Here is a 27380-nt window from a genome sequence, read left to right as displayed (position 1 = left end):
TACAAGAAATGAAACAAGGAAGGACTAATCTATGTAATATCTTCAAGTGTTATTTAAAAAATATAGAGTAGTACATAATTCCTATCAGTTTGTTTGACAAAGATTTTAAATGAAGTTTGAGAAAACATTGTATTCTCATCAAAATTGATACAGGCCTTTCTTTTTGGTGATTTTAGCTCCCACATATAAAGGAGAACCTGTGGTATTAGTCTTTCTGTGTCTGTCCAGCATGTTTTTGTTTTTGTTTTTGCTTTTTTGCTCAAGTTTACTTTGCTATTCTGGGTAGTTTTTTCATACATATTTTTGGATTGTTTTTCTACTTCTATAAAGAATGTCATTTGTATATTGACAAGGATTGCACTGAATGCATACTTAAGATGCTATAGATTCTTAATGATAATAAATCTTACAATCCATGAGCAAGAAATATCTTCACATTTTTATGTCCTTGATGATTTCTTTCATCCATATTTTATAAATTTTATTGTAGAGATCTTTCATTTCTTTGGTTAAATTTATTCCTAAATATTGGATTGTGTTTGTGATATTGTGAATGGGATTTCAAACCTGATGTCTCTTTCAGTGAGATCATTGTTGGTACATAAAAATCCTACTGTTTTGGTTTGCTCCCTTTGTAACTGTGATTTCACTGAACTGATTTATAAATTCTAACAGCTTTCTGCTGTAGTGCTTGGTTTTCATCCAGGTACAACATCATGAAATTTACAAATGTTAATTTTAAAAGTTTATTTATTTATTTGAAAGGCAATTACAGAGAGGGCAAGGCATAGAAAGAGAAATATTCCATCTATTTGTTCACTCCCCAAATCGCAGCAACAACCAGGCCTGGGTCAGTCTGAAGCCAGGAGCTAGAGATTATCCAAGTCTCCCACATGGGTTCAGGGGCCCAAGCACTTGGTCCATCCTCTGCTGCTTTCCCAGGTGCATCAGTAGAGAGGTGGATCATGAGTGGAGTATCCAAGAATCCAACTGGTGATCATATGGGATGCTAATGCTGCAGGCGGTAGCTTTACCCATGATACCACAGAGCTGGTCCCAAATATGGCTATTTCGAATTACTACTTTCCAATTTTAATTACCTTATTTATTTTCCCTTCCAAAATGTTCTTGCTAGTACTTCCAACAATATACTGAATAAGACTGGTGAAAAATGGACATTTTTCTCTTATTCCATATTTGAAAAGAAGTGATTTCTGCTTTATACTTTTCAGTATAAAAGTAGCTGTTGGTCTGTCTTATAAAGGCTTTATAATTTTGAGATGTGTTCTTTTTAACCTAATTTGTAGAGGATTTTTTTATTATAGAGATATTCGATTTTATCAACTGCTTTCTGTGTCTGTTAAAATGCTCACATGATTTTTTTCCCTCATTCTGTTGATGTGATTTATGAGGTTTTTGATTTCCAAATGTTGAATCACCCTTGCATCTTTAGATGAAATCAAACTTACTGTTTTGTATAATCACTGATGTAGCTTTGGATTTGGTTTACTAATGTTTTGTTGAAAACTTCTGCATTTATGTTCATCAAGCATACTGGTCTGTAGTTTTATTTTTTGTGTTGTGTCTTTGGTTTTGGTATTGGTAATGCCAGCTTTCTGAAAAGTATTTTATAGTTTTCTTTTTTAAAAGTATTTATTTACTTGAAAGGCAGTTACACAGAGGTGGGGGAGGGTAAGATAAATAGCAAAAGCAAGAGTGAGCAAGAGAGAAAGAGTCTTTCATCCATTGGTTTACTTCCCAAATGGCTGCAATGGCCAGGGCTGAGCCAATCCTAAGACAGGAGCCAGGAGCTTCTTCTGGGTTTTCCTCATGGGTGCAGGGGTCCAAGGACTTGGGCCATCTTCTACTGCTTTCCAAGGCCATTAGCAGAGAGCTGGATCTGAAGTGGAGCTGCCAGGCTTCAAATTTTCAAATTGGCACCCACGTGGGATGTTGGCACTCAGGCCAGGGCTTTACCTGCTTCTGCCACAGTGCTGGCCCCTTACAGTTTTGTATACTCTAAAATATTTTGCAGTAATTTGAAGAGTATTTGAGTTATTCCTTTTTAAATGTTTTATAGAATTTAGGGTTTTCTTTGTTGGGAAACTTTTATTAATTACTACTTCAGTAGTATTATTCAGGAATTTACTTGAGGCTTTTAATTTGTTAACACACAGTTCATAGCAGCTTTTTATGACACATCATATTCTGTAGTATCAACTGTAATGTCTACTTTTCTTCTCAACTTTTATTTATTGAGGTTTTTTTTCTTCTTTTTTTGTTACTCTGGATAAAGGCTTTTCTATTTTGTTTATCTTCTTAAAGAACCAGCTATTTGTTTTATATCTCTAATATTCTTTTAGTTTCAATTTCATTTATGACTGTTCTTATATTTATTTTTTCTTGTGCCCTGCTAATTTTTGCCTATGGCTTATTTTTCTTTTTCTGTTTTTTTTTTTTTTTTTTAAGATTTATATTTTTTTGAAAGTCAGAGTTTTTTTTTTTTTTTTTTTTTTTTTTTTAAGTCAGAGAGAAGAGGCAGAGAGAGAGGTCTTCCATTCACTGGTTCACTCCCCAATTGGCCATAACGACCAGCGCTGTGCGAATCTGAAGCCAGGAGCTTCCTCCAGGTCTCCCACACAGGTGCAGGTTCCCAAGGACTTGGGTCATCTTCTACTGCTTTCCCAGGCCATAGCAAAGAGCTGGATAGAGGCTGGCACCATGGCTCACTTGGCTGATCCTCCACCTGTGGTGCTGGCACCTCAGGTTCTAGTCCGGGTTGGAGTACCAGGTACTAGTCCCAGTTGCTCCTCTTCCAGTCCAGCTCTCTGCTGTGGCCTGGGAGGGTAATGGAGGATGACCCAAGTGCTTGGGTCCCTGCACCCACATGGGAGACCGGGAGGAAGCACCTGGCTCCTGGCTTCAGATTGGCACAGCACCAGTTGTGGCAGCCAATAGGGGAGTGAACCAACAGAAGGAAGACCTTTCTGTCTCTCTCACTGTCTATAACTGTCTCTGTCTCTCTCTCTCTCTCACTGTCTAACTCAGCCTGTCCAAAAAAGAAGAAGAAGAAGAAGAAGAAGAAGAAGAAGAAGAAGAAGAAGAAGAGCTGGATAGAAAGTGGTGGAGCAGCCGGCTCTCCAACCGGTGCCCATATGGGATGCCAGCACTTCAGGACAGGGTGTTAAACCACTGCGCCACAGTGCTGGCCACTTTTTCTGGGTTTTTGAGATGCAGCATTAGACCATTTATTTAAGATCTTTCAAATTTAAATGTAAGCACTTGTCATTATAAAATTTCCTCTTAATACTGCTTTTGCTGTGTTCTATGCTTTGATATGTTGTGTTTTCATATTCATTTGGTTTAAGAAATTTTCTGACCTCTTTTTAATTTTTTAAAATGATACATTGGTCATCATGTTGTTTAATTTTCATGTACCTGTGAACTTTCCAGTGCCCTTTTTTATTATTATTGATGTCTAGTTTGATTGATTTCAGTCTGAGAAGGTAGGTACATGGTATGATTTCAATCTTTTGAAGTTTTTGAGACTTGATTTCTTCATTAGTAATCAGTGTCAGCATTGTCTACATGTGCCACAGGTTTCCGTTCTTCAGCCTTTTGTGGATGTTACAGTATGACTTTGAAGTGGCGTGAGCTTCCATAGGTTCTTAGTCCCTAGAGTTGTCAGTCATACTGGGGTTTGTGATGTCTGTATCCACATTTCTGGTCATGCTACCCTTTTCTACCAGGCAAACATGAATATTTCTGGTGCTTGTGGCAGCAAAATTTATGGCCTTTTTACTATACTATGTGGATAAGACATTCCCCAGGTCCTGATATGTTAGCCTGAATAATACCCAGAAATTTAGCATCATGAGTTCAAGTCCCAAGTCTGGGAAATGTTAAGGAGACATTCCCTGAGTCCTACAGGGTGAATACAGTTTATGCTGAGGGTTGTGTATCAGCAGGTCTGGGGCTGGAGCACTGGAATGCTTATAGGCTCCATTCCCTAGGGTCTAGGTGTATTTACATGACTCTCTGAAATACAGTACACAGAGTGCCAGCCCTGGAGATACAGGATACAGCGGGGTCCTTATCCAGGTCTCTCAGGTTGACTGCCAATTATTCCAGGGATTGAATTCCAGCCTGAAGCATACAAAGATAGGACTGTATAACTCCCACAGATGAGTGTTATTCCAGGGCTTATAACACCAGCAGCAGCAATCCTAGAGCTTCAGATAGTGGAGAGAACTTTCCTTTGTGCCTACAAGGCATGCAAAAATGATGCACTGTCCTGCCTTCCAGCACCATGTGCCAAGAGTTTCAGAAGAGGCCTCTTTAGTTCTGGTACTCTGGAATTCTGTATGAGATGCTACTGGTTACTAGCCATATGAGGCTGTGAGAATTTCTCTATATCATACAGAGCAAGCAAGTAGAGCTCCAGAGCTCCTGCAGTTGCAGAATTCACAAGGGCTGTCTCTACCATGGAAAATGCCCATGCTGTTTCTGGGGAATTCTGGTAGCAAAGGGGCTGCTTGCTTCATCCAAGGCAGGTGGAGTACAGTAGCTTCTTAAAAGTAGCTTGGGTCTGGCACTTTAGGGACAGATGAAGGTAATGTTGGTTTTGTCTTTGAAGCAAGGAAGTTGCTCAAAACCCAATCATCCCCCACAAATCTGCTTTCACTTGTAGGAAGCCTCCAAAAGGAGACACTGTATTGAATATTTTCCCATTTTGTATTAAAATGAGTATCTTGGCTGGGAAAGAAGGTTTTAAAACATAGTCTTATGTTTATATAAGGTAAATAAATTTTTTACTAACCACTTTTTATGCAAACTTAAAGTTATCATTAAATTCTAGAATTAATTCCAAAGACTGAAATGACTACCTCCACTGAGATAGCTACAACCTTATAGCTAATGTGTGCTCTTCCCCTCCTCCCTTTTGTTCAACAAACAGACCCACCAATCATCATTTCACTAGCTGAAAGGCACTAAATAATTTTCTTCATAGTACCACAGTGACCTAATATCTCCAAGTCAAACAGATAATTGGTTTCTTGATTTTGACAGCAAGAAATGAATCAGTAAGTTATCAGAGGATGACTTCATAATTGCAGAAGGGTTTTAACTTGCTAGCCTTTTTGGGAAACGAAATTATATTTTCCAATAGACATATCTACCACAGTACCTGACAGAGATGATCAATACATCATCATAAATAAAACCAGCAAACATACCATAGTGATTATTTGCACTTTTAATGCATTTGTTAATCTTTATTGAATAGATTTATTGTCATACAATGAAGATAACTGGGTAAAAGCTCTGTCAATCATATGGAAAAACATAAAGGTCACTTTTTATAAGTAAAACTTTCAAGTTTGCACTTAAAAAGCAAAACTAAACAAAAAGCACACTGGCAAGGTGGTTTTCACAGAATGACACACTATATTCAAAACTGAGAAAAGGAAACAATATTGATGCCCCATTCTTAAAAATTAGTCAGATTTTTCCCAAAAATTGAGGTAGACACTCCTAGGGCTGAGTTCTGCTGAACTTTAAAATATATATTAAAATAAAAATACCAAAAGTGGACAGCTCCACATAAAATGAGAACACATTTCCCTAACAAAATTCAGAAAGAGTCCTGATTTCCCCACCACTGAAATCCTGTCATTGGGCTAATGATGCTTCACTGCCCTACTCTGTTATTAGTGGTCAACAAATGTAGATTCTGAATCTACTTTTTTTCTATCCAACTAAAGAACTACATTGGTGATGAGGCAGAAAATGAACAAATTAAATGCAAATACTTTAATTTTCAGAAATTTTGATTTTTTTCATTACTTTACCTCTCCCCAAATTGAAAGAGATATTTTTGAAATGTTTCTAATAAATTAGTATAGAAAAATTATTTTTGGTACATTAACAGAGCAGTTATCCATTTTCTCAAAGTATAGGAATTTCAATTATTTTATTATTTGGTTTGTGGTCATTTGTATTATCACATTGCCATAAAAATGATAACTTCAAAATTAAGCCTACAACTAGAGATAAATAGCTATATTTCTATGAATTGTCCATGAGGCAAATGTTATCCAAACATCTCTTGTAGATTTCCATTATTCATTATTCCTGAAAAATCACTTCAGAGACAAAACAATTTTTTGTTTCAAATTTGTGACAACATCTTAATACTTCTGATAACTATAATCAATAGCAGGTAGTAAGACTTGTTTTCCAATGTGTTATATTAATGTATTTAAGTAATTAATAATGTATTTTAAGATAATTCTATTAATGTGTAAGTTTAGTGAAGAAATCTTAATAACACCAGAGATTGCTTAAAAGTGAAAAAATATTATAATTTTAATGAAACTGGATGATATTGAAGGTTCCCTTCCAAAAATGAAATTCTATAAATCAATAAACTTAAAATTTGCTTTTATTACTAGGCATTTATCTTCATAAAAATATAACATTTAATTTATATGTAATAGTATAGTTCATTTGTATATTATAAGTACTACAGGATTTTTCTTCGCTTATTCTTAAAAAAAAAAAAAAAAAAAAACACTACAAGATAACACTTTGGCTCTCCTGAACTGAAAATAATGAAAATGTTGTTCAGTATGAACTGCTTAAAAGAAGTACATAGGCTGGCGCCATGACTCACTTGGCTGATCCTCTGCCTGCGGTGCCAGTACCCTGGGTTCTAGTCCCGGTTGGGGCCCCAAGTTCTATTCCCAGTTGCTCCTCTTCCAGTCTAGCTCTCTGCTGCTGCCCAGGAAGGCAGGAGGGTGGCCCAAGTGCTTGGGCCCTGCACCCACATGGGAGACCAGGAGGAAGCACCTGGCTCCTGGCTTTGGATCAGCACAGCACACCAGCCATAGCAGCCATTTGGGGGATGAACCAATGGAAGGAAGACCTTTCTCTCTGTCTCTCACTGTCTAACTCTGCCTGTCAAAAACAAATATAAACATATGACCTTGGGAACATTTTTTGAAGCACAAAATCCCTGACATGACACCAGAAGTACATAAGGACATTCAACACACACGGGTCCTTTCTAGCATGTCACATGACAACTTGTAAGATTTTCTTGGTAATACTCAGGCAATATGCATGTTCATGATTCAGAAAATCTGATGAGGTTGCAAGCAATGAAAATAATAGGTGATCCTAGTAGGAAGAAAAGCTTGAAGTCCTTTCCTTTTTTCCTTGAAAGCCCTAAGAAAGGGTGCCTTCTTCCACATGAGGGACACAAGCACTAAATCTCAAAACTAGGTGGGAGGAGACCTGGAAATTTAGGGACCTCCTGCTAGCCTGCATGCTCTCTATTAAACATGGTTTATCCCCTCTGAAACTCATGGGCACGGTTAATCCAGTGATGAGAAATTCAGCAGTGAGAACAGGTGAGGCCCTGTAGGAAGTGATCAGGATCCATTCATGTGTTCATGGATTAATGCCTTATCCTTAGGGGACCGCAACATAGACCACTTTGGATTGGCCCCCTCTGCACCCCTTCTGTCTGTCCACTGGTCTCTGTGCCACCCCAGGACTCTACCAACAAGAAGATCATCACCTGATGCTGCCCCTAGACCCTGCACCAAAACCATGAGGTCAATAATACCGCTTCCTTCTCACACACCAAGCCTGTGCTGCTGCACGATTAGCAACAAGAAAACTGACCCAGACCCCTACGCTGAGAGGACTGCTTGAGATCTGCTGCCTCAAGGAAATCAGGTCATACTGGAAGTTAAAGTTCTCCCTCACCACACAGAGATTGGAAAGCTGATGCCCCAGGGTTCAAAGAAGCTGCAGTCGGGGACTGCACACCACCCCGTGGTCCTGACGGCCAGCCCACTGCATACCAGAGTCCTAGCATCCTCCTGAGGGCTCCTGCGGTGTGGAAAACACAAACAGTAGCACTGGCTGAGCCGCCTGGAGCCCCTCTCAGGAGATATACCTTGTTCGATGACCGTACTTTGTGTAGTTCTTCTTGTCAGTGTATACACTTTAGAAATTGATTACAGCAGAAAACACATATGAACATGTATTTTTTAAAAAAACTTGTTCTTTAGGAAAATTTTAGACCTTTAGAGCTAAAGAAAAAAAAAGGTACAAAAGTGAATTTTTGAATAAACATCTAGCTTTCATGAATGCATGGTGTTCTAAACCACACTAAATATATCACTGAGAACCAGAAGTAAATTGGACTGTCTTATTTTGTGATTTGAAATCTAACATCCTTTACTTTTCCTGCACAGAAGGTAAATTATGTTGTGATATGAAACTCAGTCTAAGTTTAGATACACAGGGGCAAGTTGCTTGCTCTAATGAAAACTTAGATCACTTACCCCAGATATTCCACTACCTTTAAAATAATATATCTATTATGGTGCATCATGAAGAAAATATACTTATGCCTAAAAATTTAAGTACAACTATTATAAACTGTTCAACAAAACTTAAAATTGTATGTTTTCAATATTGTGAAATGGAACATTTTTCTTTGCTTCCCAATAAAAGCATGTCGCAGTTTAATGTCTTGAGAATAAGAAGTGAGAGTTTATAAAGTGAAATACATTTTAAGGAGAGAATTTATAATGTTTATTTTTGAACCATTTATAAAATGTTCATTTTGAAATGCATTTTTTATTTGCATGTTAAAATTGTAACATTATCTATATATAAGTATTTTCATTCATCCTTACTGGTTATTGCAAACTACCACCTACCAGAATTAATTGCTTCCAACCATTTACAATTTGTTTCTTGACTTCAATTAACAATAATCGCACCTCGGATAAACCTCATTGGCTACGATACTGCCACTGTGCAAAGCTGTCTCTTCACTTCAAAGAAAAATAATTGATATATCTCTTGAGAAAACAAGTAAAAATAATTTGGCATCGTTTTACAAAATTGAAGTCCACAGAACTCTAAAACCACTGCAGGAATATTCTATAAACATGTACTCATACATATTGTTCTTACAATAGATTCATACCCATGTCATATGAGAGGAATTCCTTGCTCAAATTCAAAATTTTCACATTCTTCTCAGTATTTAATATGGTGACTGTAGTCGGCACAAGAAATTCTCTTTTTTAATATGTATTTATTTGAAAGTCAGAGTTACAGAGAGGCAGAGGCAGAAGCGGTCAGAGAGAGGTCTTCTATATGCTGGTCCACTCCCCAAATGGCTGCAACAGTGGGAGCTGCACTGATCTGAAGCCAGTAGCCAGGAGCTTCTTCCAGGTCTCCCATGTGTGTGCACGGGCCCAAGGACATGGGCCATTTTCTACTGCTTTCCCAGGCCATAGCACAGAGATGGATTGGAAGGGGAACAGCCAGGTCTCAAGCCACCACCCATGTGGGATGCCAGCACTGCAGGCAACAGCTTTACCTGCTGTGCCACAATGCTGGCCCCACACAAGTGATTCTCTACAATTAAAAGAAGAAATTTGGGTATGATCACCTTTCTAGCCTTCTTGTTTTTTGGGGGGCAGAGTGTTTGAATTTAGACTGACAAGGATTCAGCCCACTCCACAAAGAAAAATGCCTAAATATTAGAGCATTGCTCCTGACCTCTCCTCAGTTGTTCCTCTATATGGGATTTCTTAATGACTTACATGATTCGAGATATGGGAAGGAGTAAATGAGCTACCATACTTCCTTGTGTTGTACTTAGAATGTTTTTAGGATGCCTACAAATGAACATGAGTTCTTGTCTGCCTTCATTTATACTGTAAATTTAGAACATAATATGTGCACTGCAAGTGACTAGGTAAGGATGCAAGGTACTGGGGCAACAGAAGGGAGTCTTTTTTGCTAAGCACCAAGACTAACAACTCTGTGGGCTATAAAGCTCACATTTCCTTCCATGTCTAGCTTTAAATCATTCAGAATGCAGAGAAAGTAGGAATGTAAGTTATGAACATTCTTCACTGCCACAAATTTTATGATACTCATGAGTTTATATTCAGGAATGACTTAAAATTTAAACAAAAATACCATAGTGAATTTTAAGGGATTCATCAATATCTATATTTGTAATTAAAATTCACATCTATAATTATATCTACTTTCACATGATTTGACAGAAATTATTATCTGGGATGGGTATTTAACAATGCCTTTTATAATTATAATATTGTATTAAAAATAATCCTTGAAACACTTGGGAAGTTGATGCTATAAACATGTTTACCCAAAAATTAAATATCTTGGAAAAAATTTAAAGTTGTGAAAGATCTCCACAATGGAAATTATAAAACATTAAAGAAAAAAAAAACAGAAGAACACAAAAGAAAATGGAAAAATATTCCATGTTTGTGGATTGGAAGAATTAATATCATAAAAATGTTCAAACTAGCCAAAGCAATTTAGATTCAATGAAATCACAGTAAAAATACCAAGGACATTATTCTCAGATTTGTATGGAAACACTAGAGACCCCAAATAGCTAAAGCAACTTTAAACAAGGAAAGTAAAGTCAGAATCATAACAATACTAGATTTCAAGACATACTACAGGGCCAGGGCAGTTATAAACAAAACAGCCTAGAAGTGACACAAAAATAGACATGTGCACCAAAGAAACAAAATATAAACCACAGAAGTTAATCCATGCATCCACAATCAACCAATGAACTAAAAATCAATCTCTGAAAAAAGGACTATCTCTTTAACAAATAGTGCTGGAGAAATTGGACCTCTATATTCAGAAGTATGAAATAAGACCTGTATTAACACCCTATACAAAATCAACTCACAATTGATCAAGGATCTACATCTATGACCTGATACTATCAAATTACTAGAGGAAACCATTGGGGAAACTCTGCAAGACATTGGCATAGGCAAAGATGTCTTGGAAAAGACCCCAGAAGCACAGGCAATGAAAGAAGAAAGAGCCAAAAGCAAAGAAGCTTCTGTGTTGCAAAGAAAACACTCAGCAGCAAAGTGAACGTACAGAACTGAAGAATATAGTTGTACTCTATATAATTGATAAAGGGTTAATATACAATATCTATAAAGACCTGAAGGGACTCAACTACAATAAAACTTATTGTGGCATAGCATGTTAAGCTTCTGACTGCAGTGCCAGCATCCCATATAGGCACTGGTTTGAATCCCAACTGCTCCACTTCTGATCCAGCTCCCTGACTGTGTGTCTGAGAAGGCAGCAAAGGATGGCCCAGGTGTTTGGACCACTACACCTAGAGGGAGTTCCTGGCTCCTGGCTTTGGACAGGCTCATCTCTGACTGCTGTGTTCATTCAGGCAGTGAACCAGCAGATGGAGGACTTCTCTCTGTCCATCTCTCTCTCTAACTCTGCCTTTCAAATAATGACATACATACATACATACATCTTTTTAAAAAAGAGATAGGGGGAGACAGAGAGAAAGAGAGAGCACTTTCATTTTCCAGGTCACTCCCCAAATGTCTGCAATGGCCAGGGCTAGGTTATACTCAATCCAGGAACCAAGAGATTTATCCAGGTCTCCCCCATGGATCACAAGGTCCCAGGTACTTTGTTATCTGCCACTGCTTTCCCAGGTACATTTCTAGGGAGCTGGATCGGAAGTGGAGCAGCCAGGACTTGAACCAGCATCACAGGTTGCAGCTTATCCCAGCATTACAGATTGTGGCTTATCCCACTATGCTACATGCCAGCTCATGTCCTGTCAAAGTTCTAAACTTCTATCAAAAACCACCATGACTGTGCACAGACTCCCCCACTGTGTGGTTGTGGGCCTCTTCTGGTCAGCATTTCAGATAATTTTCTGCAAGAGCATCGATCATTATCTTTAAATAATTTTAAGTTACCAATGTGCTCTAAGGCCATGAACTTCAGACTAGCTCTCTATAAGGAGAGTTGTATAATATCAATTACAGGAACAGGCATTTGAGCACAAAATGTTCAGAGCAACTTGGTGGTTCCCCACTGTTTCTATTGGATCTCAGACTGAATCACTCAAATGTGGTGTTCAAAATTTTAAGGTTAGCATTTTGAAAGTGCAGTATTGAGGCCAGCACTGTGGCACAGTGGGTTAAAGCCATGGCCTGCAGTATTGGCATCTCATATGGGTGATAGTTCAAGACCTGGCTTCCCCACTTCCAATACAGCACCCTGCTAATGCACTGAGAAAGGCAATGGAGGATGGCCCAAATGTTTTGGCCACTGCACTGATGTGGGGGACCCAGAAGAAGCTCCTGGCTCTTTGTTTCAGCTTTACTCAGCCCCCAGTTATTGCAGCCATTTGGGAACTGAACCAGCAGATGGAAGATTTTTCTCTCTGTCTCTCATTCTCTCTAACTCTGCCTTTCAAATAAATATATAAATAAATAAATATTAAAAAGTGCAATATCTTAACTGTTGATGATTGTAGATGGAGACAGGGAGAAACATACAAAATTAGTATATGAACTATTGTAAGAAATTTCTTTATATCAAAATGAACAGTTGGAATTCAAATGTTAAAAATATGCCATTTGCAATACCCCTAAAAATAAGTATTAATCTGGGGCCAGCATTGTGGTGTGGCCAGTAAAGCTGTCACCTGTGGTGCTGGCAGCTCATACAGGTTCCAGTTTGAGTCCTGGCTGCTGTACTTTTTTTTTTTGACAGGCAGAGTGGACAGTGAGAGAGAGAGACAGAAAGGTCTTCTTTTTGCCATTGGTTCACCCTCCAATGGCCGCCACCGCCGGCGCGCTGCGGCCTGCACACCACGCTGATCCGAAGGCAGGAGCCAGGTGCTTCTCCTGGTCTCCCATGGGGTGCAGGGCCCAAGCACTTGGGCCATCCTCCACTGCACTCCTGGGCCACAGCAGAGAGCTGGCCTGGAAGAAGGGCAACCGGGACAGAATCCGGCGCCCCGACCAGGACTAGAACCCGGTGTGCTGGAGCCGCTAGGTGGAGGATTAGCCTATTGAGCTGTGGCACCAGCTGGCTGCTCTACTTCTGATATAGCTCTCTAGTATGGCCTGGGAAAGCAGCAGAAGATGGCCCAAGTCCTTGGGCCACTGCACCTGCATGGGAAGACCTGGAAGAAGCTCCTGGCTCCTGGCTTCAGAACAGCACAGCTCCATCCAATGCAGCCAATTGAGGAGTGAATCAGCAGATGGAAGACTTCTCTCTGCCTCTCCTTCTCTCTCTATGAGGCTCTGAATTTGAAATAAATAAATGAATCTTTTATAAAAAGCATTAATCTACCAAAATGCATATAGATAGTTATGAAACTGGGCAGAAAGAAACAAAATCAAATATAAATAAATGGAGTTATTCTAAATGATCCTTAAATTCAATTTTAATATAGAAATTCTTTTCTTCATATGTCTGTTGGCCATTTCAATTTCCTCTCTTGAAAAATGTGTTTAGGTCGGTGCTGTGGCATACCAGATAAAGCCACCGCCTGCAGTGCCAGCTTCCTATATAGGTGCTGATTTGAGTCCCAGCTGCTCTACTTCATATCCAGCTCCTGCCATGGCCTGGGAAAGCATAGAAGACCTGGAAAGAAGCTCCTGGCTCCTCATTTTGGATTGGCACAGCTCCAGCTGTTGCAGCCAATTGGGGACTAAACCAGAGGATGGAAGATCCCTCTCTTTCTCTGCCTTTCCTTCTCTCTGTGTGTAACTCTGACTTTCAAATAAATAAATGTGTGTTAAATAAATGTGTGTTCAGAGGCTGGTATTGTGGCGTAACGAGTAAAGCTGTTGCCTGCAGTGCCAGCATCCCATATGGATGCTGGTTTAAGTCCTGGCTTCTCCACTTCCAATCCAGCTCTCTGCTATGGCCTGGGAAAGCAGTAGAAGGTGGCACAAGTCCTTGGGCCCCTGCACCCATGTGGGAGACTTGGAAGAAGCTCCTGGCTCCTGGCTTCAGATCAGCTCAGCTCTGGCCATTGTGGTCATTTGGGGGAATTAACCAGTGGATGGAAGGCTTCTCTCTCCACCTCTGCTTCTCTGTAACTCTTCTTTCAAATAAATAAATAATAAATGTTTTTAAAAAATGTTTGTTCAGCTCCTTTGGCTATTTCTTTCTTCTTCTTCTTCCTCTTCTTCTTTTTTTTTTTTTTTTTTTTTTTTTTTTTTTTTTTTTTACAGGCAGAGTGGACAGTGAGAGAGACAGAGAAAGGTCTTCCTTTGCCATTGGTTAACCCTCCAATGGCCGCCGCAACCAGCGCACCACGCTGATCCGAAGCCAGGAGCCAGGTGCTTCTCCTGGTCTCCCATGGGGGTGCAGGGCCCAAGAACTTGGGCCATCCTCCACTGCACTCCCGGGCCATAGCAGAGAGCTGGTCTGGAAGAGGAGCAACCGGGACAGAATCTGGCACCCTGCCTGGGACTAGAACCTGGTGTGCTGGCGCCGCAAGGTGGAGGATTAGCCTATTGAGCCACAGTGCTGGCCTTTGAGTGGAGTTTTTTGTAAGGTGTAAAGTAGGGATTTTATTTCATACTTCTGCAGAGTTCCAGTTTTCCCAGCATCAAACTGTTGAAGAGACTGTCTTAGCTCCAGGGATTGATTTTTGCTCCTTTGTAAAATTTCAATTGGTTGTAGATACATAGATTGATTTCTGGAGTTTCTTTTCTGTTCCAGTGATCTACATGTCTGTCTGTCTGTCTTTTTTTTTTTTTTCTTGTCACTACCAGGCTGTTTTGAGTATAACTGCCTGGTAGTATGCTTTCAGATCTGGTATTGTGAAGCCTCCAACTTTATTTTTGTTGTTTAAGATTGCTTTAGCTATTCAGGATCTCTGTGTTTCCATATAAATTTTAGCATCATGCTTTTTAGATCTGAGAAGAATGTTATATTTATTGGGATGGCATTGAATCTATAATTGCTTTTGGTAGCATAGACATTTTGATGATGTTGATTTTTCCAATCCATGAACATGGAAGATTTTTCCACATTTTATGTCTTCTTCTATTTTGTTTTTTTAATTTTTTTGAGATTTTCTTTGTAGAGATTTTGACATCCTTGGTTAAATTTATTCCAAATTATTTCAATTTTTTTTTTGTAACTTTGTGAATGGACTTAATCTTAGAAGTTCTTTCTCAGCTATGGCATTGTCTGTATATATAAAGGCTATTGATTTTAGATCCTGCTATTTTACTAAACCCTTTTTCTGAGTTCCAATAGTCTCTTCATGGAGTCTTTTGTGTTCCCTATATATAGAATCATGCCATCATCAAATGGTGATAGTTTGACTTCTTCCTTCCCAATTTTTATCATTTTTATTTCTTTTTCTCGCTTAATGGCACTGGCTAGAACTTTCAGGACAATATAAAATAGCAACAGTGAGAGTAGGCATGCTTGTCTGGTTCTGGATCTTAACTGAAATACCACCATTTTTCCCCATTCAGTAGGTTGCTGGCTGTGTGTTTGTCATAATTTTGCCTTATGTTGAGGAATATTCCTCCTGTACCCAAATTGCTTAACATTTTCATTGTAAAAGGATCTTGAATTTTATCAAATGCTTTATCTGCATCTATTGAAATAATCATATGGTTTTGTTCTTCAGTTTGTTAATATGATGTATCATATTTATTGATTTTCACATGTTGAACCATCCCTGCATACCGGGGATAAATCCCACTTGGTCTGGATCAATGATCTTTCTGATGTATTCAATTGGCTGGTATTTTGCTAAGGATTTTAGCATCTATGCTCATCAGGGAAATTGGTCTATTATTATTTTCTAAATTAGGAATTAAGGTAATGCCAGCTTCATGGAAAGTGTTTGGAAAAATACTCTCCCTTTCAATTGTTTTGAATAGATTGAGAAGAGTTGGAATTAGTTCTTATTTAAATGTCTGGCTTTTCTTTGTTGGAAGGGTCTTTACTACTGATTCAATCTCCATCCTGGTTATTGGTGTGTTTATGTGTTCTATGTATTCATGTCTCAATTTTGGTAGATTGTGTCCAGGAATCTTTGTTGTTTTTTTTTTTTTCCCAAAGGAACCTTTTATTTCATGAATACAAATTTCATAAGTACAACTTTAGGAATATAGTGATTCTTCCCACCATAGCCCCCTACCACTCACACTCCCACCCCACCTTCTCCTCCCTTTTCCTTCCCAGTCCCATTCTCTATTAAGGAAAAAAACTCGTTCCTCAACAGTCAAGACAAGAGCTGTTCAAGTCATCACTTCTCAAAGTTTCAATTTCACTTCTACAGATTTCCTGTTAGGTGCTCTATTAGTTCTCACAAATCAGAGAGAACATATGGCATTTGTCCCTTTGGGACTTGCTTTTTTTAAAAAGATTTATTTTATTTATTTGAAAGACAGAGTTACAGAGAGAGAGGTAGAGCCAGATAAAGTCTTCCATTCCACTGGTTCACTCCCCAGATGACTGCAATGGGCAGAGCTGAGCTGATCCAAAGCCAGGAGCCAGGAAACAGGAGCCAGGAGCTTCTTCCGGGTCTCCCACATGGATGCAGGGGCCCAAGCACTTGGGCCATCTTCTAGTGATTTCCCAGGCCATTGAAGAGAGCTGGATCGGAAGAAGACCAGCTGGGACACAAGCCAGTGCCCATATGGGATGCTGGCACAGCAGGCTGGGGATTTAATCCACAGTGCCACAGCGCTGGCCCCAAAAAGGCCTTCTAATTCTTTCTCTTTTTCCACACCTTCAGGAACTCTTATAATCCATATGTTGGGTCATTTGATTGTATCCTGTAGATTTCCAATCGTATTTTTTAGTTTTCTAATTTCTTCTTCTTGTGTTTGGTCTGACTATATAATTTCCTGTTCTTTGTTTTCTAAGTTGGATATTCTTTCTTCTGTTTCCCCAATTCTGTTAATGATTTCCACTGTAAGTATTATCTTTTCTATTGAAATCTTCACTTTTAATATTTCATTTTGTTTTCTCTTTAGAATCCCAATTTTGTGGCAGAAATGTTCTTTCATATCATGTAGGGATTTCATTAGTTCATGAATTTGCTTTTGATTCCTCCTAGGTAATCCTATGATTAATTGTTTGAATTGCATTTCTGGCATTTCTTCAATCTCATCATCTTTACAATCTAGGTTTGAGGTGTTGTATTCTTTTGGGGGTGTCATGTTGCCTTCCTTATTCTTGTTTCTTGAATTGGTGCATTTATTTTTGGCATTTGTGGAGATACTTGTTGTTTTCTTTTCTTTTCTGTTTTTTTGGTATGGTGGCTTTTGTCTTTGAGCTGTGTCTGAGTGACTAGTGTCTGCTTTCAGGGAATATCTAGAGGTGTCTGGTGGGTATGGCCAGGGAGCTCTGTTCTGTACTCCAGGGTGAAGGGTGTGTCTGAGGTGACACATCCAGGTTTGGTGTGGTAAATCTCCTTTTCATTTTTAATCAGAGGGGAGGTTTCTTCTTGTCTGTTTGCATAGAATTAGCTGAGCTCCTCACCTCGAAAGAGGCCAGTGCCTGGGTGCTAGCCCCAATGAGTATATTATTTGTCCATTCTGCCACAAGAACCTGGACAGTCTTCAGTGTAAGCTCAGATTCCCCAGCAATGTCATTTGCCAGGTAACCAGGGAGCCCTGATCATGTGGAGCCTCCCACAGTGACTGCTCTTGCCTCAGCCACACCCTGAGTCCTCCCACGCATCATGAGTGTTTTCGAAGTCCACACACACAAGCCTCCCACAGTCACGAGTCATGTTCTCCCCACCACACTCAGGAGTCTCTGCTTGGCTGGTTGCTGGGAGCGGACACAAGCTGGCACAGGTGTTACATATGTTGAAAATGACACTTTCTTGGTGTCAGCTTGTTACATGATGCCTTTGCAGTGTGATCAGGGAGAGAGAAAACATGTCCCCCCTTTGTCTTGTTTTCTCCGGTTTGACAGGTACACTATCCCCCACAGTGCTCCAAGCCAAATTCCTTCTAGGCTTTTCCTACAGCATTTTTGCCAGTGGCTTGTGCTGCTGAAGTCTGGTCTTACTTCACTCTCCAACATTGGTGCAGAGGCTCTCCACTGCTGGACTCCTAAGTTGTGCATGTCCTTGCCCTCTAAGTAGTTCCATTATGTTCCTCCAATTTGTGTAGTTTCCTCTGCTGTTCTCTCCCTAACTTTTCCCCGAGACTGCACTCTTTCCACTTCATTTTTAAACTGTCTTCTCCTAGACTTGGGCCTATTCTTTTTGGTTTCCTCATTTGTTTGTATATAACTCATTGTAATAACTCCTGATCACTCTTTTTATTTATAGGGTGACCATATCTACATTTTCTTTTTCATGGCTGATTTTATTTATCTGAGTCCTCTCCCTCTTTTATTTGGTTATATGGGCCAATGGTAGGTCAATTTTATTTATTTGTTCAAAAAAGCAGTTCTTCATTTCCTTAATCTTTTGTGTTTTTTGTTTCAATTTTGTTTATTTCTTCTTTAGTTATTTATTTCTTCCTACTAAATTGGGCTTTAATTTGTTGTTTTTCTAGGTCCTTGAGATGCATTCACAGCTCATTTATTTGGTGACTTCCCAGTTTTGTGATGTAGGCACCAATTGCTATGAACTTCCCTCTTAACTCTGCTTTTGCTGTGTCCCATAAGTTTTTATATGGTGTATTTTGTCTTCATTTGTCTCCTGGGTTTTTTTTTATTTCTCTTTTGATTTCTTCTATGTCCCACTATTCATTCAGGAGCATGTTATTCAATCTCCATGTGTTTGCATATGATCTAGTTCATTCCATTGTGATCAGAGAAGATGCAGGGTATGATTTTGATTTTTTTGAATTTGCTGAGACTTGCTTTATAGCCTAGTGTATGGTCTTTCCTGGAGAAAGTTCACCACACTGATGAGAAGAATGTGTATTCTGCAACTGTGGGGTGGAAAGGTCTGTAGATATCAGATAGGTCCCCTTGGTCCATAGTGTCAATTAGCTTTGTTGTTTCTTTGTTGATTTTCTGCCTGATTGATCTATCCAAGGATGAAATTGGGTGTTGAATTTGCCTGTTACTGTTGTATTGGAGTCTATGTCTCCATTTAGATCCATTAGCAGTTCTTTTAAATAACCTGACAGGTTCCCTGTCATTGGGTGCATATACATTTATTACAGTCACATCTTTCTGTTGAATTGATCCCTTAATCATTACACAGTGCCCTTCTTTGTCTCTTTTAACCATTTTTGTGTTAAAGGTTATTTTCTCTGATATTAGATGGTTAAATCTGCATTTTTTGATTTTCATTAGCATCAGATATCTTTTTCCATCCTTTTGGTCTTCATGTATCTTTGTTAGTGAGATGTCTTTCTTGTAGGCAGAAAGTAGATTCGTCTTTTAAAAAGAATCCATTTAGCCAGCCTGTATCATTTAACTGGAGAGTGGAGTCCTTTACATCCAAAGTAACTATTTATAAGTAACTGTTGTCCCTGCCATTTTCCATGAATATTCCTATCATTTACTTTGGATTTCTTTCATACTTTTATTGGGGAATTTTCTGCCATCACATTTATTCATGATGATGGCTTTCTTTTTGTATGTCTGTGTGTAGCAAATCCTTTAGCATATTTTGTAAGGCTCTATGAGAAATGACAAATTATTTCAATTTCTGTTTGTTATTAAAGGTCTTGATTTCACCTTCATTATTAGATAAGAGCATTGCAGGGCATGATATTCTGGCTTGACAGTTTATTTCTCTTAAGACTTGAAATATATCTTGCCATTCTCTCCTAGCCTGTAGGGTTTCTAATGAGAAATCAGCTGTGAGTGTAGTTGGAGATCCTCTGAAAACAATCTGGCATTTCTCTCATGCACATTTTAGAATGTTTTCTTTATGCCTTACTGTGGAAAGTTTGACTACAATGTGTCATGGTGAAGATCTTTTCAGGTCATGTTTCTTATGTGTTCTATGTGCTTCCTGTACTTGGCATCCCTTTCTTTCTCCAAATTGGGGGAGTTTTCTGTGATTATTTCACAAAATAGGCCTTCTATTCCATTCTCTCTTTCTACATCTTCAGGTACTCTTAAGACCTGTATGCTGGGTTATTTGATTGTTTTTTTTTTTTTAAGATTTATTTATTTATTTGAAAGTCACAATTACAGAGAGAGGAGAGGCAGAGAGAGAGAGAGAGAGAGATCTTCCATCTGATTGTTCACTTCCCAATTGGCCACAACAGCTGGAAATGCACCAATCCAAAGCCAGGAACCAGGAGCTGGGAGCTTCTTCCAGGTCTCCCACATGGTGCAGGGGCCCAAGGACTTGGGCCATCTTCTACTGCTTTCTCAGGCCATAGCAGAGAGCTGGATCAGGAGAGGAGCAGCTGAGCCCTCAAGTTGCACAAAGATGTCATTGATTCCTTTGTGGAGCCTCCAAGTAACAGATCCGTCAGCTGGAGTACCTTTAACTCTCCTGTGGCTCTCACTGACCACATGGTCAGGAACAATATCCAGGAAACAACTCCAACACACCATTGCATTTGAGAGTTTATGGTATGGTCACTTACATGCTCCATAGAGTACAATTGAAAAATTTCTCAATTTCTATTCATGGAAAACTTGAAGCAAGTTTACTCATCAGTAAAATGTGTGAACCACTGAGAGTAGTTCTGAGTTAAAGAACTGGGGAGACATTTGTCTTTGAGTCCTTTCCCCCTAAAGATAAGAATGGGCCCTGGTATGTGTACAGTTTATGTGTGTGTGTGTGTCTTTTTGTGTTTTTACTATTTATAAGTATTTCCCTTATTTCACACATTTGCAATATGGCAATATTTCTACAATATCAAGGGTTATATTTATTTTAAAAATATTTTGTCAATCAGTCTACATTGTAAAAGAAAAATGAACTCTAAATCAATTTTTTGACTTTCTCCTGTTGTTTTTCCCAATGAACTGTCTGATAATTTTGAATTTACAAGAAAGTAATACATGCATAAGCACTTTGCTTAAGCAGAAATATCATAGAAAATAAGTGTGTGCTACATTTGAGTTTCCTTTTCAGAAAAATTTCTTTCCTTAAAACAATCTCATGAAAAAGCCCTTACCAAAGTGTCACTATTTCTATGGGCCCTGAAAAAAAAAATCACATATAACTCCTCTGCTTTCTTTTTCCATCCTTTATCTCTATTTTTATTTTTCAATAATATGATTGTGTAGGTAATGAAAAATTTATCTTCATGCCTAAGTATCTATGTAAAACTTACCTACACAAGTCTTGTGTTTGCCCATAACCTCTATCCATAAACTCCTACAATATACAGCATATCCTAATGTGAATTCATATTTAAAATCCAATATTCTAACTTGCTGTGTTATACATGCTTGTTCTGGGGCTGGCATAGTAGTGTAGCAGGTAAAGCCACTGTCTGCAGTGCCAGCATTCCATATGGGCACCGGTTTGTGTCCCAGCTGCTCCACTTTTGATCCAGCTCTTTGTTATGGCTTGGGAAAGCATAGAAGATGGCCCAAGCCCTTGGGCTCCTGCACTCACATGGGAAGACCTGGAGGAAGCTCCTGGCTCCTGGCTTTAGATCACACAGCTCTGGCCATTGCAACCAATTGGGGGAATGAACCAAATGAACAAATGACCTCTCTTTCTCTCTGCCTCTCCTTCTCTCTCTGTGTAATGCTGACTTTCAAATAAATTAATAAATCTTTTAAAAGAAAAACTGCCTGTTCTGCATGATCATGCTACTCAATAAGAGGTTTAAATTCTTTATTTCTGGACATGTTTTCTCTATAGTTGTGACATTTGAACACAATATTATATTTTTGTTTTTGAATATCTGAAAGGAGACCGCACCTGCATTTAAACTGAACTCCCATGTGGCTTTCACAAATCAGTATACACCAACCAAATTTCAGACCAACCATTCTAGATATGTCTGCCTGAATTGTGTCCAATGAGATGAAACCCTTAATCCACTTCAGGGAGAATTCAACAAAAAGAAGGGATACCATGACTGTTTCATACCAAGTGCATGCATGCAAGCCACAGCAGGCAGAAAAGGCAGGTTAGCATCCCCTCTAGCAGCTGTGACACATAGAATAGGAAAGCAAGAGGATTTGGTGAAGTGGCAGTCATGGGCACTTCATGTTCTTCACTAAATCATTAAAATTCATTTTTCTGACAATCCACTGACATTATTTTGGAAATTCAGAGAGAAATACCTGCCATTATTTTATATATGATGAGACTTGATGGAAATTACAGGAAACCAACTTAACTGGCAATATAGAAAGTAAAATAATACTATATATACCAGACATGGACAATTTGAATTTCAAATAACACAAAAATTTACAATAAACCAAAAATAACAAGACATAATAAGAGAAAGAAGTGAGAATAAAAAAGAATAATTGAGAATAAAAATAATAGAATTATTGAAGCATCATTTCATCAAATTTATATAGATGTGTGTGGAATTTTTTTTAAAATCTATTGAAAGACAAGAAAATTTAAATCAATTTGTGTATATATGTCTTTTTATTGATCAAATGATATATTATTAAGATGTAAATTCTTCCAAGTTTGAGCAATAGATTCAGTACAATCTCAACAATAATCTCAGTAAGCTATTCTGTAGACAATTAAAAGCTATTTTTCATCCTTGAGAAGTCTGGAAAATAAAAAATAAAAGCAAATTTGAGGAATCTACAATTCCTAATTTTATGCTTTAATCTAAACATACAATCAAGAATATGGGGCCAGTACTGTGGCTTAGTGGGTAAATCCTCCCTCTGTAGTGCTGGAATCCCATATGGCCACCTGCTCAGATCCCTGCTGCTCTACTTCCAATCCTGCATCCTGCTGATGTGCCTAGGAAACCAGTGGAAGATGTCCCAACTCCTTGTGCCCCTGCACCCAGGTGGGAGACAGAAGAAGCTCCTGGATCCTGGCTTTGGATAAGCCCAGCTATGGCCATTGCAACCATTTGGGGAGTGAACCAGTGGATGAAGATTTCTCTCTTTCTCTCTCTTTCTCTCTCTTTCTCTCTCTGAAACTCTACCTTTCAAATAAATGAATCTAAAGAAAGTTCATAATGTTGGACAAAGAATAGACATATAGGTAAGTGGCAAGGTATAAATGGTCTCAAATACTTATTAATTTACTAATCTTTGTCAAAGGGACAGAGGCAGCCTGGTACAGGTAATGTAGTCTACAAAAATAGTGAAAATGCAAATGGGTGATAATAAGGGAAAATCAAAAAATGCAAACTGTGCAAATAACACATGAAGTCACTAGTGAATAAGGGGTCAGATTTGTGGTTTAGCAGGTCAAAGTTGGTGCCTACACTGCTGGCATCCCATACGAACACTGATTTGAGTCCTGGCTACTCCATTTCCAATCCAGCTTCCTGCTAATTCACCTGGGGAAGCAGCAGAAATTGGCCCAAGTCCCTGAGCCTCTGCCACTCACATGGGAGATCTAGAAGAGGTTCTTGGCTCCTGGCTTTGGATCGGCCCAGCACCAGCTGTTGCAGCCATTTGGATAGTGGATCAGCAGATGAGAGCTAGCTCTCTCTCTCTCTCTCTCTTCCCCTTTCTTTGTGTATAACTCTGCCTTTCAAACAAATAAATTTTTAGAAAAACAAGCACAAACATGCTGAATAAACTTGTATTTTTAAAAAAGTAGAAAGCACAGATATGTAAGAATAAAATGTATAAGAATTCTGTACAAAAATTAGTTTTACATACAATACTGAAAGCATTACCCATAAACATAATGTGGACTTTGAACAGATGTAAGAGAGTAGTGATAAGGAAGGTAGCAAGAATTAATGGGTAGAGAATTTGTCAGAATGGATGGACCCCTCTCTAGACAGAATCTGAGAGAGTACTCAGCCATTCAGACAGGTATAAGCAAAGTTACACAGTTTAATGGAGAGAACACACTTGACTGCTCAGATGTGCATCTCAGCAAAGAACTAGGGGGGGCTGAAATACTCCTGATAGATCAAGTGGACATCTCAGGAAAGAGCTGAGTACATAGTCTATATTCATACAGGAGCTTATCAGGGAATGGGATCAAGTTAGTCCCACAATTTCTCCTTCCCTCCACCCTTCTTCCTGAATAAAGGACTTATTGGGTGTGAAATAGGTAAAATTCATTCTAAGGCTTTAAAAAAACATTTAACTAAGCTCTTTAATACAACATGACACTTTATGGCTGTTATGTATTATAACATATGTAGAGTTGCAGGCAGAGAGAGGGAGAGACAAAGGTTTTAAATTTGTATATTTACTCCCCCAAATAACTGCAATAGCTGGAGCTGGGCCATTCCAAAGCCAGGATCCAGGATCTTCTTCTGGGTCTCCCATGAAGGTGCAGGACCCAAGCACTTGCACCATTGTCCACAGCTTTCCCAGGCCGTTAGCAGAGAACTGGATTGGAAAAAGAGCAGCTGGTACATGAACCAGCACCCATATGGGATGATAATGCCCCAGGTAAAGGCCTAACCTAGTACAACACAGCACCAGCACATGCTTCTAGACTTTAACTTGCAGCAAATATAGTCTGTTAGTATATAAAATAATACTTTGTTTTGAAAATAGTAAATACATTATGTAGGATTTTCCAAAATATGTAGGTTGCTTTTTAAAACTGACATCAGTATATCCTTATTCCACTAAAAACAAATACAATAATCAAACTGGTATGCACTTACTAGGAAGCAATTTTAAACATTTGGATTTTGTTTAAATTGCTCAGATTTGGAAGAGGACTCTCTAAGCATGCTAACAATACCTTAACCATGAACATAGCAAGGACTTTTTTAAAAAAGATTTATTTAGAGGAGGCAAGATGGCGGAATAGGAAGGGAGCACACTGATAGTCTGGGGAGAGATAGTTTAATAAAAGTGGAGATACTGCAGGTTCAAGGAAGAGTAGGGGAGGAAACAGCAGAAGAAACTCTTCCAGAATGCGTTATTCACAGCGGTCCTGCGTGGAGAGCTTGGGAGCCTACAGTTCGGGACACCAGCGGCAGACTCAACACACCAGCGCTGGAATGCGAGGTAAGCCGAACCTCAATAGCCCAAGACACTGGCAGGCAAGCGGAGAGAGGAGACTAGAGGGAACGACCCCCGGGAGGGGAAAGTTCACCAGGCTAACTGGAAGAGAGAGAGAAAGAAAAAAAAAGGTGACTGGTATGGACACGGGTTTCTCTCTCTCTGCTCACCTCTCAAGGGCGAGCAAGACAAAGAGCAGGCGCCATCTTGGACATACGTCATAAGCAGAGCGACCTCAGGTCTGCACCGGCCCTGAGCCTAGCAGAAAAACCTGACTCTGGGCGGGGCAAATTAACAGGAGCTTAGGACCTAGTAAATTTGTGGTGCTACTGAACTGAGACTGTGAAAAAAGAGATGGTGGGGGAGAGAACTCACGGAATTCACGTGAGCACTCTCCAGAGACGCTACAATTCCGTAACTTTGGCAACCCAGTGGGAGACTGAAGGAGAATTTGAGCCCACTCTGAGGGCAGAACAGATTCCCTGTGTGGTCCTTGGGAAAGAGCTTCCGATCTCTGGCTCCTGTGGGTATATCATTTGCCTGCTAACTACCTCCAACTTCGTTCAGCTGTGAGGAATTACTTCCCTTTTGAATCAAAAAAAAAAAAAAGAGAGAGAGAGAGAGAGATTTACCATGCCTAACCTGGGAGTGTCACCTTTGGCACACCAAACAGAGCTCTCAGGCCACACCCATCTCAAGCCCTAAGGCTCCATCAAAAACAGATAGTCCACTTAATCTAGAGTCATAGTATAACAAGAAAAAGCACCACAGTGAAGAAACCAAATATCTCCAATATGACAAATAACAAACGCAAAAACCGAGGTAATAAAAACAAGGAAGTCACCATGACGCCCTCAAATGAAAAAGACACCCCAATTCAAGATTATGAAGATGATGAGATAGAAGAAATGCAAGAAGCAGATCTCAAAAAATTGATAAGAACATTAAGAAGTTCTCAAAAACAAATTCTTGAACTACAGAAATCCTTAATGGACAAGATAGAAAATCTCTCTCGTGAAAATGAAATATTAAGGAGGAATCAAAATGAAATGAAACAACTAGTACAACAGGAAACTGGGATAGTGACTGAAGTGAAGAATTCAATAGATCAAATGAAAAACACAATAGAGAGCCTTACAAACAGAATGGGTGAAGCAGAAGAGAGAATATTGGACTTAGAAGACAGAGAACAGGAAAGGATACAGTCAGACCAAAGAAAAGAAGAGGAAATTAGAAATCTAAAACATATTGTCAGGAATCTTCAGGATACTATTAAAAAACCCAACATTCGGGTTCTAGGAGTTCCTGAAGGCATGGAGAGGGAGAAAGGATTAGAATGCCTTTTTAGTGAGATATTAGCAGAAAATTTCCCAGGTTTGGAGAAGGACAGAGAAATCCTAGTGCAGGAAGCTTACAGAACCCCTAATAAACACGACCAAAAGAGATCCTCACCACGACACATTGTAATTAAACTCTCCACAGTGAAACATAAAGAAAAGATCCTAAAATGTGCAAGAGAGAAACGTCAGATTACTCTCAGAGGATCTCCAATCAGACTCACAGCTGACTTTTCATCAGAAACCCTACAAGCTAGGAGGGAATGGTGAGATATAGCCCAGGAACTAAGAGAGAAAAACTGCCAGCCCAGAATATTATATCCTGCAAAGCTATCATTTGTGAATGAAGGTGAAATAAAGACTTTTCATAGCAAATAGAAATTGAAAGAATTTGTTGCCACTCGTCTGGCCCTGCAAAAGATGCTTAAAGATGTGTTACACACAGAAACACAGAAACATGGTCATCAATATGAAAGAAGGTAAAGGAAGGAAACCAAGGAAGGAAACCTCACAGCAAAAGATCACAGGGAATTCAAAGCATATATTAGAACTTATCTTTGGCAAATGGCAGGGCAAAGTTACCACTTATCATTAGTCACTTTGAACGTGAATGGCCTGAACTGTCTAGTTAAAAGACACCGATTGGCTGATTGGGTTCAGGAACAAAACCCATCTAATTGCTGCTAACAAGAAACACATCTTTCCAACAAAGATCCACACAGACTGAAAGTGAAAGGCTGGAAAAAGATATACCATGCCAACAGAAATGAAAAAAGAGCGGGCATAGCCATCTTAATATTAGACAACATAATCTTTAACACAAAAACTGTTAAGAGAGACAAAGAGGGGCACTATATAATGATTAAGGGATCAATACAAGAAGAAGATATAACAATTATCAATGTATATGCACCTAACTACAGGGCACCACTTTATCTAAAAGATTTATTAATGGACTTAAAGGGAGACTTAGACCCCAATACAATAGTACTAGGGGACTTCAATACTCCACTCTCAGAAATAGACAGATCAACAGGACAGAAGATCAACAAGGATACAGTAGATTTAAATGACACTATAGCCCAAATGGATCTAACAGATATA

At 39.0% G+C, this 27380-nt stretch overlaps 2 pseudogenes; both read right to left on the bottom strand.

Moving 5' to 3' along the window:
• Positions 1–27380, bottom strand: part of LOC138843456 (inducible T-cell costimulator-like) — a 53835-nt pseudogene that overhangs the window by 6528 nt on the left and 19927 nt on the right.
• On the bottom strand, positions 8726–8849 carry LOC138843619 (U4 spliceosomal RNA; annotated as a pseudogene).

The sequence above is a fragment of the Oryctolagus cuniculus genome, chromosome 8 (assembly GCF_051225735.1).
Source record: "Oryctolagus cuniculus isolate XC-2025 breed Fujian yellow rabbit chromosome 8, ASM5122573v1, whole genome shotgun sequence".
Lineage (NCBI taxonomy): Eukaryota > Metazoa > Chordata > Mammalia > Lagomorpha > Leporidae > Oryctolagus > Oryctolagus cuniculus.
Note: the sequence above shows the minus strand (reverse complement) of the source record. Positions and strands in the feature narration are given on the sequence as shown.